This window comes from Triticum aestivum, chromosome 3B (assembly GCF_018294505.1).
Source record: "Triticum aestivum cultivar Chinese Spring chromosome 3B, IWGSC CS RefSeq v2.1, whole genome shotgun sequence".
In the NCBI taxonomy this organism is placed as follows: Eukaryota; Viridiplantae; Streptophyta; class Magnoliopsida; order Poales; family Poaceae; genus Triticum; species Triticum aestivum.
In genome coordinates this window covers 68523310-68535017 of record NC_057801.1, presented here as the reverse complement: position 1 = coordinate 68535017, position 11708 = coordinate 68523310, and positions in this window count along the sequence as shown.

Genomic DNA, 11708 nt, shown 5'->3' with positions numbered 1-11708 from the left:
GTGAAAAACTTCAATAATAAACCCAGCCACTAAGAGCCAGGCAACTTCCTCTCGAATAGCTTTCCATCTCTCTTTGTTGAACTATCGAAGAAACTGCCTGACCAGCTTATACTTCGGATCAATATTAAGAGTGTGCTCAGCGAGTTCTCTCGGTACACCCGACATGTCAGAAAATTTCCATGCAAAGATGTCCCGGTTCTCACGGATGAACTCGATGAGCGCGCTTTCCTATTTAGGATCTAAGTTGGCACCGATACTGAACTTCTTAGATGAATCACCTGGATTGAAATCCACAAGCTTGGTTTCATCAGCCGACTTAAACTTCATAGCCTGGTCATGCTCGGTGGTTGGCTTTTTTAAAGAGGTCATATCCGCTGGGTCAACATTATCTTGATAAAACTTCATCTCCTCTACTGCACAAACAGACTCAGCATAAGCCGCGTCACCCTCCTCACATTCCAGGGCTACCTTTCGACTCCCATGCACGGTGATGGTGCCCTTGTGACCTGGCATCTTAAGCTATAGATAGACATAACACGGCCGTGCCATGAACTTGGCATAAGCCGGCCGTCCAAACAGAGCATGATATGGACTCCTGATTTTGACCACCTCAAACGTCAATTTCTCAGCCCTGGAATTATATTCATCTCCAAAGGCCACTTCCAGTTCAATCTTGCCAACTAGGTAAGCCGATTTACTAGGAACCACTCCGTGAAAAACAGTGTTGGACATCTTCAAATTCTTATCAGTTAACCCCATGCGCCGAAAGGTCTCATAATATACTATATTGATGCTACTACCCCCGTCCATGAGAACCTTAGTGAATTTATATCCACCAACCTGAGGTGCTACCACCATGGCTAACTGACACGGATTATCAACCCGGGGGGGGGGGGGTGATCTGCCCTGGTCCATACAATGGGTTGTTCTGACAACCTTAAATAACGGGGAACTGCCGGCTCAACAGAATTCACGACCCTCTTATGAATCTTCGGGTCACGTTTGCACAAGCTGGTGGTGAACACGTGATACTGCCCACTATTCAGCTGCTTCGGATTGCTTTGATAACCCGACTGCTGCTGCTGTTGTTCCCCTTGACCAGACTGCTGTTGGTTATAACCGCCTTGATGTCCCTAGAAACCGGAGCTTGAACCGCCGCCTGGGCCATGAAAACCACCAGCTCCTGAGCCGCCGCCTGACCCATGATTGCCATCAAACATCTTGGAATTCTTGAAAGCCTTCATGATCGCGCAATCTTTCCATAAGTGGGTGGCGGGTTGTTCCCGGGTGCCGTGTCTCGGACAAGGCTCATTGAGTAGCTGCTCAAGAGATGGGCCTGACCCGCCAGATCTTGGGGGCGGTTTTCCCTTATGTCTCTGATTATTACCCTGCGCATTGGCATTGGCCACAAACTCCAGGTTACCCTCCTCCTTACACTTATTGCCTCCTTGATTCATCGAGTTATGCTGCTGGCCCTTTCCATTGCTGTTCTTCTTCCCCTTCCATGTCTTTTCCTCATCAGACACGGGATCCTTGGTACTATCAGAGTTGGCGTATTTGACTAAAGCTGCCATCAGCGTACCCATGTCGTTGCAATCACGCTTAAGGCGCCCTAGTTTCTGTCTCAGCGGCTCAAAGTGACAGATCTTCTCCAACATAAGGACTGCAGAGCCGGCATCCATATTGTCAGATGAATGTATTATCTCCTTGACCCGGCGTACCCAGTGAGTCGTGGATTCACCCTCCTCCTGCTTACAATTTGTCAAGTCCACAATCGACATAGATTGCTTGCAAGTGTCCTTAATGTTTTGGATGAAACGGGCCTTTAGCTCTGCCCATGAAGTAATGGAATTTGGCGGCAAGCCCTTTAACCAAGACCGGGCCGTTCCGTCTAACATCATGGTGAAGTACTTAGCCATTGCTGCGTCGCTGACCTCCAACAACTCCATGGCCATCTCATAACTTTCAATCCACGCCCCAGGCTGTAAGTTGGCCATGTAATTCGACACCTTTCGAGGTCCCTTGAAGTCCCTGGGCAGACGTACATTACGCAGAGCCAGTACCAAACAAGGAACACTGCTAGTTCTAGTAGTCACTCCCGTCTCAACGGAAGTCGTCGGATACTCTGGGAAATCTTAATGAGCCATCTGTTGAGACGCTAGCTGAGCCACCCGCTCGTTCTCCTGAGGTATTCGGTCTTGCACCGGATTATAGCCACCGGGCTGGTTACAGCGCTGGGCGTTGTTTGACAAAGCTTCTGACTCCATGTGCCTACTGTAGCTTGGACTCCGGTTTTGACGAGGCAGTGCTAACCAAGGTGGAGGAGTTGAATGAATCATGTCTCGGCTATAAGAATAAGTCTCTTGCTGAGCCAGGGTCGTCTGGACAAGTTCTCCGATCCTCCGGGTCTCTACCGCTGTCGGATCATCACCGTCCACTGGGAAGCCGCCAAACGCGCCGATGGTGCGATTAAGTTCTCCATGGGGTTGGAAAAGTGACCCGGCGGTATTGGCACGTAACGGGCGGTGCCATGCTCCCATGAGGAGGTGCCATCTCCCGAGGCTGAGCCGGTCCTCCTGTTCCGGCTATCATAAACTGATTTGCATCTGGCAGGTTACTTGGACCGGCCCCGGGTGTAGCAAAAAGATTCCGAGGATCATAAGCCAGAGGTAAACGGGACTGGGTTTTCTGATGTCTCCTCCTTATCACCTCGTTAGACGCGTTTGGGTTCATCATGAGCTAGAAAGCATCCGACGGTAGTCGTTGTGCCCGTGCATCCAAAGCCGCCCGTTCTGTGGCTAACCTGGTGTCCTCAGCTGCCAAGGCCTCCTTGGCCCGAGCTATTTCCTTGCGCACCCGTGCCACTTCCGTGTCATTCTCATCTTTATTTGCAGGAATAACCGTGGCAGTTAACAGGGCCGTAAGCTTATCCATGAGATCTATTAGCACCTGAGCCGGCGGCGCACAGGGCTTCCTGCCCCGGCTGCTCCTGTCCCGGACGTTATTGCTGCAGCGGTTGTAGAGTTTTGGCCGGGTTGAGTCCCAGACATGAAGACTCCTGCCCATCTTGGCGGCTCATAGGGGTCCGGAATACTGGTGCCATCGGAACAGCCCCCAAGCACGCTGTCTTGCACTTGGTACAGCGAATTTGTTGAACTGGCGGACAAATCACCGTCCGAGAGGATGACCGTCTCACCACCATCTTCAGATCCTTCAGAAAGTTCCTCTCCATGGATGCAACCCACGAAGGCACACTTCATGACGGGTTGAAATCGGGCCTTTCTCACACACTGAGCCGTCTCGACGAGGTCGGTGCAGTTGTCCGGCTCAGGGCCCGGCTCACCAATCCGGCCGATGAAGACGTGGATTCCGCCGAAGGGGACCCGGTACCCGTACTTAATTGATCCGGCGTCAGGGCCCTAGCCTTCGTCGTCGATGTAGATCTTGCCACGACGACTCTTGGTCATCCGGCCCACTGCGTATCCCTTGAGCCCTTCGAAGTTGCCCTTCAAGAACTCAAATCCACCGTGTGCTGGCCCCATGATGGGCGCCAACTGTCGTGGAATTGTCACGTCAGATGTCCTAGTGAAAGGACTTAGTTGTGGAGCCATCGCAACTAAGAAGCTTGAAGGGGTTAATCAGGACAAGAGACATGGGAGGTTTATACTAGTTCGGCCCCTTACGGTGAAGGTAAAGCCTACGTCTAGTTGGGTTGGTATTGCTTCAAGTTTCGATGACCAGGGAGCGAGATACGCTATGCCCGGTTCTCGGTGAGTTGTTTCTTGCCCTAAGCCGCCAGCGGGTCGTCCCCTTATATACACGGGTGGACACCCTATGGCCTACAGAGTCCCGGCCGGCTCATAGACAGTGTCCGGATCGGTGACTAGTCAAGTCTACCTTATGTTACAAGTCATATCATCATGGCGGTTTACCACTATGGGCTTTAAGCCGCCTGTGGGCCTTAGACCCTTTATTGAACCGCCATCTTCATGCTTGGTCTTGGGCTTCTTTCTGATGAATCCTCTTTGCGTAACCCGGCCCCTCCTGGGCGGCTTACACAAATAGTTATGTCCCCAACATGATACGTGAGCGATAATAGGGCTAGAGCTAAAGGTGAACTTAAACTCATTATCATATATGCTTCTATGATTGCTACTCGAGCTGAGCAAGTACTTAAAGCTCAAAATGATTTGCTTGATGAATTAAATAATAAAACTGACTTTGCTATTAGAGTGGCTACTAGAACTGGTAGATTGACTGAGGAACCTTTGTATCCTGAAGGCCACCTTAAGAGAATCGAGCAGGATTCTCAGAGAAATAATTTAGAGGCACCTAGTTCTTCTAAAAAGAAGAAAAAGAAAAACGATAGGACTTTGCATGCTTCTAGTGAACCTACTGTAGACACACCTGAGAATTCCAATGATATCTCTATTTCTAATGCTGAAACACAATCAGGTGATGAACATGAACCTAGTGATAATGATAATGATAATGTTCATGTTGATGCTAAACCTACCAAAAACAATGATGTAGGGATTGAACCTGTTGTTGATCTTGATAACCCACAATCAAAGAATCAACGTTATGATAAGAGAGATTTTGTTGCTAGGAAGCACGACAGAGAAAGAGAACCATGGGTTCAGAAATCCATGCCATTTCCTCCTAAACCATCCATGACAAAGGATGATGTGGATTTTGAGCGCTTTGCTGAAATTATTAGACCTATTTTCTTACGTATGCGCTTAACCGATATGCTCAAAGTAAATCCTTATGCTAAGTATATGAAGGATATCATCACAAATAAAAGAAAGATACCGGAAGCTGAAATTTCCACCATGCTTGCTAATTAAACTTTTAAGGGTGGAATACCAAAGAAACTTGGAGATCCGGGTGTACCAACTATACCATGCTCCATTAAAAGAAATTATGTCAGAACTGCTTTATGTGATCTTGGAGCCGGTGTTAGTGTTATGCCTCTCTCTTTATATCGTAAACTTGAAATGAATAAGTTGACACCTACTGAAATATCTTTGCATGGCTGATAAATCAACTGCTATACCTGTCGGTATCTGTGAGGATGTGCCTGTTGTGGTTGTAAATGTCACTATCTTAACGGACTTTGTTCTTCTTGATATTCCTGAGGACGATAGTATGTCGATTATCCTTGGTAGACCTTTTCTTAATACTGCAGGGGCTGTTATTGATTGCAACAAAAGCAATGTCACTTTTCATGTTAATGGTAATGAGCATACGATAAACTTTCCGAGGAAACAATCTCAAGTTCATAGCATCAATTCTATTGGAAAAGTTCCAACTATTATTATTGGAGATTTTGAATTTCCTCTCCCTACTGTCAAGAAAAAGTATGATATTCTTATTGTTGGGGATTTTCATATCCCTGTTGAGGTAACTTAGTGTTATTCCAAATTTCTCCGGTTCCGTGTTATTCGGAATGAGTTTGTTAACAATACTTGATCAACCTTGTTAGTGGATTCATTTTGATGATCACGAGATGGATGAAACTAGAAGGCACAACCTTCTGTACCCTCTTTTTACTTTCTGTTATTTAGAATAAATAAATCAAAAATAGTATTATTCGTCTGTTTTCTAAATTATCCGTGCATTAAAAAATATCTCGAAAATAAAAGTGCTCCAAATGCCCTGCAAATTTAGTACTCCCTCCGTCCGGAAATACTTGTCTTAAAAATGGTTGAAGATGGATGTATCTATAACTAAAATAAGTCTAGATACAACCATTTCTAAGACAAGTATTTCCGAACGGAGGGAGTATGATTTTTATGGAATATTTGAGGATTTTAGGCACTGAAAACACTGCAGGAGGGGCAAGCACCAGGCCACGAGAGTGGAGGGCGCGCCCCCTGTCTCGTGGGCCCCTGGTGCCCCCCTCCACTTATGCCAGCACCCACACACTTCATCTTCTACCCATAAAAATCCTTATCCAGCTCAAGCACGAGTTCTAGCTCATTTTGCTGCGATTTTCGATCTCCTTGCTCAAAGCTCCATTTACAAAACTGCTTTGGGAGATTGTTGCTTGGTATGTGACTCCTCCATTGGTCCAATTAGTTTTTGTTCTAGTGCTTTATTCATTGCAAATTTTTGCTGCATAGGTGACCATGTTCTTGAACTTGCATGTTGAATTTATGAGGTCCCAAGCAATTCTAATGCATGATATAGGCTCAAGGCACTTGTAGGAGTAGTTGCTATCAAGTTTTATTCACTTTTATTTTAAAGTTACTAAAATTTCAGAAATATTTCAGAAAAAGAATTATGCTTAGAAGAATGTACCAAGGTGGTTCCTCGGTGAAGAAAGGGCCCAATATTGCTATACGTGAGCAAGATGTTGAATTGCCGAGGGACGCGGATGTACGAGCTTGTGAGTGGCCATCCGATGATTTTATGGTCGAAGCAGGCTTCAAGGAGGAATTTGATGCGTATGTGCGTAGTGCAGAGTTGGAGGACTTACTACAAGATAAGTGTCCTCAATACTATCAACTGACTGATTCCTTTGTTCGGAGGTTTAAATATAACTGCACCCGTAATTCTCCTAGTGTCATATTTGATATTTATGATACATCTTATACCATGGACTTAGAGGATTTTACAACTGCTTGCAAACTCCCGCAGTGGGGTCATATTAATGATCCTCACAAATCTGAATTTAGAGATTTCCTTGCTAGTATTACTGTGGGAGAATCTAGGGATATAGCACAAGCTACCATAGGGAGCATTCATTTTCCTGCTATACATTATTTTGCTCTCTTCATTGGTAGATGCATTAATGGTAAAGTTGAAGCTTGTCACATGTGTGTCCCTGATCTGTGTGTCCTCAAGAGTGCTGTGTTAGGTTATAAATGTTATAACTTAGGGGCAATAGTTGCACGTAGGTTGTAGAATAATAGTAGAAAGGGAAATTTTTTTGGAGGAATATATGCAACCCGTGTGGCTAATTATCTTGGTATAGCCCCACGAGAGGGAGATATGATAATACCTCCTGTTTATTTGGATTCTGAAGCTATGGTCAATCATCAATTTCTTGGGAGGAATGAACAATTCCTCCAATATCGACTAATCTATGACAGACGCAACGTCGTCCATGTTACTCTTCCCGCTCCCTACCTTTTTGATTATCAGGCAAAAGGAAGATATGTTGTCACTAGGGATGAAGCAGCTGAACATGAGGGGAGAGCGGAGGAAGCTGGCCAACACGCCACAACTCAGGAGGCGGTTGTCGTTGCATCTCAGTACGACCCCAGTTTCACTTACGGATATCAGCCAGGCGGTACTTGGTACTAGACCAACTTAGGCCAAAAGCCTAAGCTTGGGGGAGTATGTATTTCTCACCGACTTTACATTCATGTTCACACACTAGTCATCGGTGCTCATACTCTTTCATTGTATTATCTATGTTAGTTTAAATTTCTTTTTCTAGTTTTCTTCTTGTGTGTTTGATAAACCTTAAGAAAAACCAAACAAATAGTTAATTTAATTTCCATTCTTGTAGTAGAATTAAAATGAAAACCCTAAAAGATTTCTTGATCTTCTTCTTACTTGTTGGGAGCTTTCCCGTGTAAATAGTTTTATTTTCTTTTCTTTCCTTTGGGGGTCGAGAAGACCATATTGAAAATGCTTAGTGGCTCTCATATGCATGACTGTTTATTTAACTTAGAGCTCATATTACCCTGTCTTCTCTCTTGAGTTGAATGCTTGCAGATTCCAGCTTAGTCCAATGCACGTGCACTATTATTATTATACACATCGTTCAGTCGTGCGAGTGAAAGGCAATAATGACGATATATGATGGACTTATTGAGATGAGAAAAGTTTGTATGAACTCGACCTCTCTTGTTTTTGTAAATATGATGAGTTCATCGTTTCTGATTCAGCTTATTATGAAGTAAACATATTTGCAATGACATTTAGAGATTATAGTTGCTTGTGCCATGCTTGATTATCTATGAGTTATAATGGTTTACCTCGCGTGCCAACATGCTATTAGAATGATTATGATGTGGTATGATGGGATGGTATCCTCCTTTGAATGAATCGAGTGACTCGACTTGGCACATGTTCACGCATGTAGTTGAATCAAATCGACATAGCCTTCTTGATATTTATGTTCATGGTAGATTATATCCTACTCATGCTTGTATTCGTTGTGAATATTTAGAATGTTTATGACTGTTGTCGCTATCTCAGTTGGTCACTTCCCAGTCTTTTGCTAGCCTTCACCTGTACTAAGCCGGAATACTTCTTGTGCATCCAACTCCTTAAACCCCAAAGTTGTTCCATAAGAGTCCACTATACCTTCCTATATGCGGTATTTACCTGCCGTTCCAAGTAAATTTGTATGTGCCAAACTCCAAACCTTCAAATGAAATTCTGTTTTGTATGCTCGAGCAGCTCATGTTACAACTAGGGCTGCCTATATCTTCCATGCTTGGTGGGTTATTCTCAAGAGGAGTGAACTCTGCTCCTCATTAATGAGAAAGGGCCGGTAACCAGGATGCCTAGTCCCATGATCCAAAAAGATCAAAGAAAATCAAAATAATTAAACAAAACTCCCCCAGGGCTGTTGTTAGTTGGAGGCACTCGTTGTTTCGAGAAAGCCATGGATTGATGCTTGTTGGTGGTTCGGGGGTATAAACCTTTACCATTCTGTTTGGGAATTGCCTATAATGCATGTAGTATGGAAGATACAGCCATCTCACAGTTGTTGCGTTGACAGCGAAAGTATGCCGCTCAAAATGTTATTCAATCTCTATTTTAAAATCGAGCTCTGGCACCTCTACAAATCCCTGCTTCCCTCTGCGAAGGTCCTATCTATTTACTTTTATGTTGAGTCATCACATTTCTTATTAAAAAGCACCCGCTGGAGAGCGCACTGTCATTTGCATTCATTACTACTGGTTTATATTGGTATGACTTGATTGGATCTCTTTTACCATGAATTACAATGTTTAGTCAGTCCTTGATCTTTAAAGGTGCTCTGCATTTATGTTTTGCAGTCTCAGAAAGGGCTAGCGAGATACCATTTTGTTATATCATGTTATGGTTGTTTTGAAAAAGTGTTGTCATCCGAGTTTTATTATTATGGCGCGCTAGCTGATTATGCTATTGATATGAGTAATTGTGAGACCTGGGTGTTATTGTGAGTATGGTTAGTTCATAATATTTGCTGAAACCTAAATGATGGCTTTGCATGTTTACAACAACAAGAGCAAATAGAGTTTGTAAAAGTTTTTCTTTATCACTTTCATTTTATCAACTGAATTGCTTGAGGACAAGCAAAGGTTTAAGCTTGGGGGAGTTGATACGTCTCCAACGTATCAACTTTTCCAAATACTTTTGCCCTTGTTTTGGACTCTAACTTGCATGATTTGAATGAAACTAACCCAGACTGATGTTGTTTTCAGCAGAACTGCCATGATGTTGTTTTATGTGTAGAAAAGAAAAGTTCTTGGAATGTCGTGAAAATCCACGGAGCGACTTTTTGGAAAATATAAAAAATACTAGCGAAAGAATCAAGACCAGGGGGGCCACACCCTGTCCACGAGATAGGGGGGCGCGTCCCCTCCCCCTGGGCGCGCCCCCCTATCTCGTCAGCCCCCTGGACCTCCACCGACCTCCACTCCAAGTCCATATATTCACGTTCGGGGAGAAAAAAATTAGAGAGAAAGTTTCATCGCGTTTTACGACATGGAGCCGCCGCCAAGCCCTAATCTCTCTCGGGAGGGCTTATCTGGAGTCCGTTCGGGGCTCCGGAGAGGGGGATTCGTCCCTGTCGTCATCATCAACCATCCTCCATCTCCAATTTCATGATGCTCACCGTCGCGTGTGAGTAATTCCATCGTAGGCTTGCTGGACGGTGATGGGTTGGATGAGATTTACCATGTAATCAAGTTAGTTTTGTTAGGGTTTGATCCCTAGTATCCACTATGTTCTGAGATTGATGTTGCTATGACTTTGCCATGCTTAATGCTTGTCACTAGGGCCCGAGTGCCATGATTTCAAATCTGAACCTATTATGTTTTCATGAATATATGTGTGTTCTTGATCCTATCTTGCAAGTCTATAGTCACCTATTATGTGTTATGATCCGACAACCCCGAAGTGACAATAATCGGGATATTTCTCGGTGATGACCGTAGTTTGAGGAGTTCATGTATTCACTATGTACTACTGCTTTGTTGCGGTTCTCTGTTAAAAGGAGGCCTTAATATCCATTAGTTTCCGCTAGGACCCCGCTGCCACGGGAGGGTAGGACAAAAGATGTCATGCAAGTTCTTTTCCATAAGCACGTATGACTATTTACGGAATACATGCCTACATTACATTGATGAATTGGAGCTAGTTCTGTGTCACCCTATGTTATAACTATTACATGAGGAATCGCATCCGGCAAAATTATCCATCACTGAGCCATTGCCTACAAGCTTTTCACATATTGTTCTTCGCTTATTTACTTTTCCGTTGCTACTGTTACAACTACTACAAAAACCCAAAAACTATTATTTTTACTTTTGCCATCATTACCTTTATTATCATACTACTTTGCTACTAAATACTTTGTTGCAGATACTTAGTTATCCAGGTGTGGTTTAATTGACAACTCAATTGCTAATACTCAAGAATATTCTTTGGCTCCCCTTGTGTCGAATCAATAAATTTGGGTTGAATACTTTACCCTCGAAAGTTGTTGCGATCCCATACACTTGTGGGTTATCAAACCTATATTTGTGATAAACATGGTTGGATATGAAATAAGTGATTGCCTACTTTCAAATTCAATACATGTGATTTTTAAATTAGGGATTAATTAGGGATTACACTGCACACGGTTTGCGAAAGTGAAACATCTGTGATATACGTGGAGATCAAAAATGTTTCTAGGATCCACTACGTGTGCGATCAATTGTCACATCCCTAGCTTCTGGTGCTGCCTAGTGTTTACATCATGTTTAAATTTTGAAACTTGAACTGAGGAAATTTGGAAGCCTCAAAAACTTAAATAAGAGAAGGGCAAAAACCCTAAAATCTCATTCATTGTTCCAAAATGCTCTTCTTAAATGTTTGATAATTTTTGGCAATGGTTCTGGTCCCAACCAAAATATTGAACATTTTTAAGGATTTATTTTTGGGACTTTGAATTTAAATCATTAGCTATTTGAATTTGAATTATATTCATATAATTAGAATATAATTTCAAATACTCCTGAAATATTTTATGAGCTTTTGGAAAAGTCCATCTAGCAAAATAAAAATATTCAGAGGAGTTTTTGGCATTGTTTGAATTTGTTTAAATTCAAAACAATGGCAAAGATATTAATGAAAGAAAACAGAAATATAAAAAGAGAGAGAGAGAACCCCATCTACGCCTCACCTGTGCTGGCCCAGCCCACCCTGCCAGTCCACTTGGCGGCCTAGCCCACCAGGGGCACCGCCGTCTTCAACCTCTGCCTACTTGCAGAGGCGTGTCGACGCGCCCGTGCCCGGGCCTCCACCTCCTGCTTCGCCGTGGCAGCCTCCCCGACATCCTCGCGACGCCACGGAGACACCTAGAGCCTCCCCTCGTTCTCCCCACTCCCTCTGGACCACTCCCCCTCCTCTGGCTCCCTCTTCCCCTCTCTTCCCTACGAGCACCCGAGAGCACCGACGAGCTCCACCGCGGCCAATGTCCACCCCTCGCC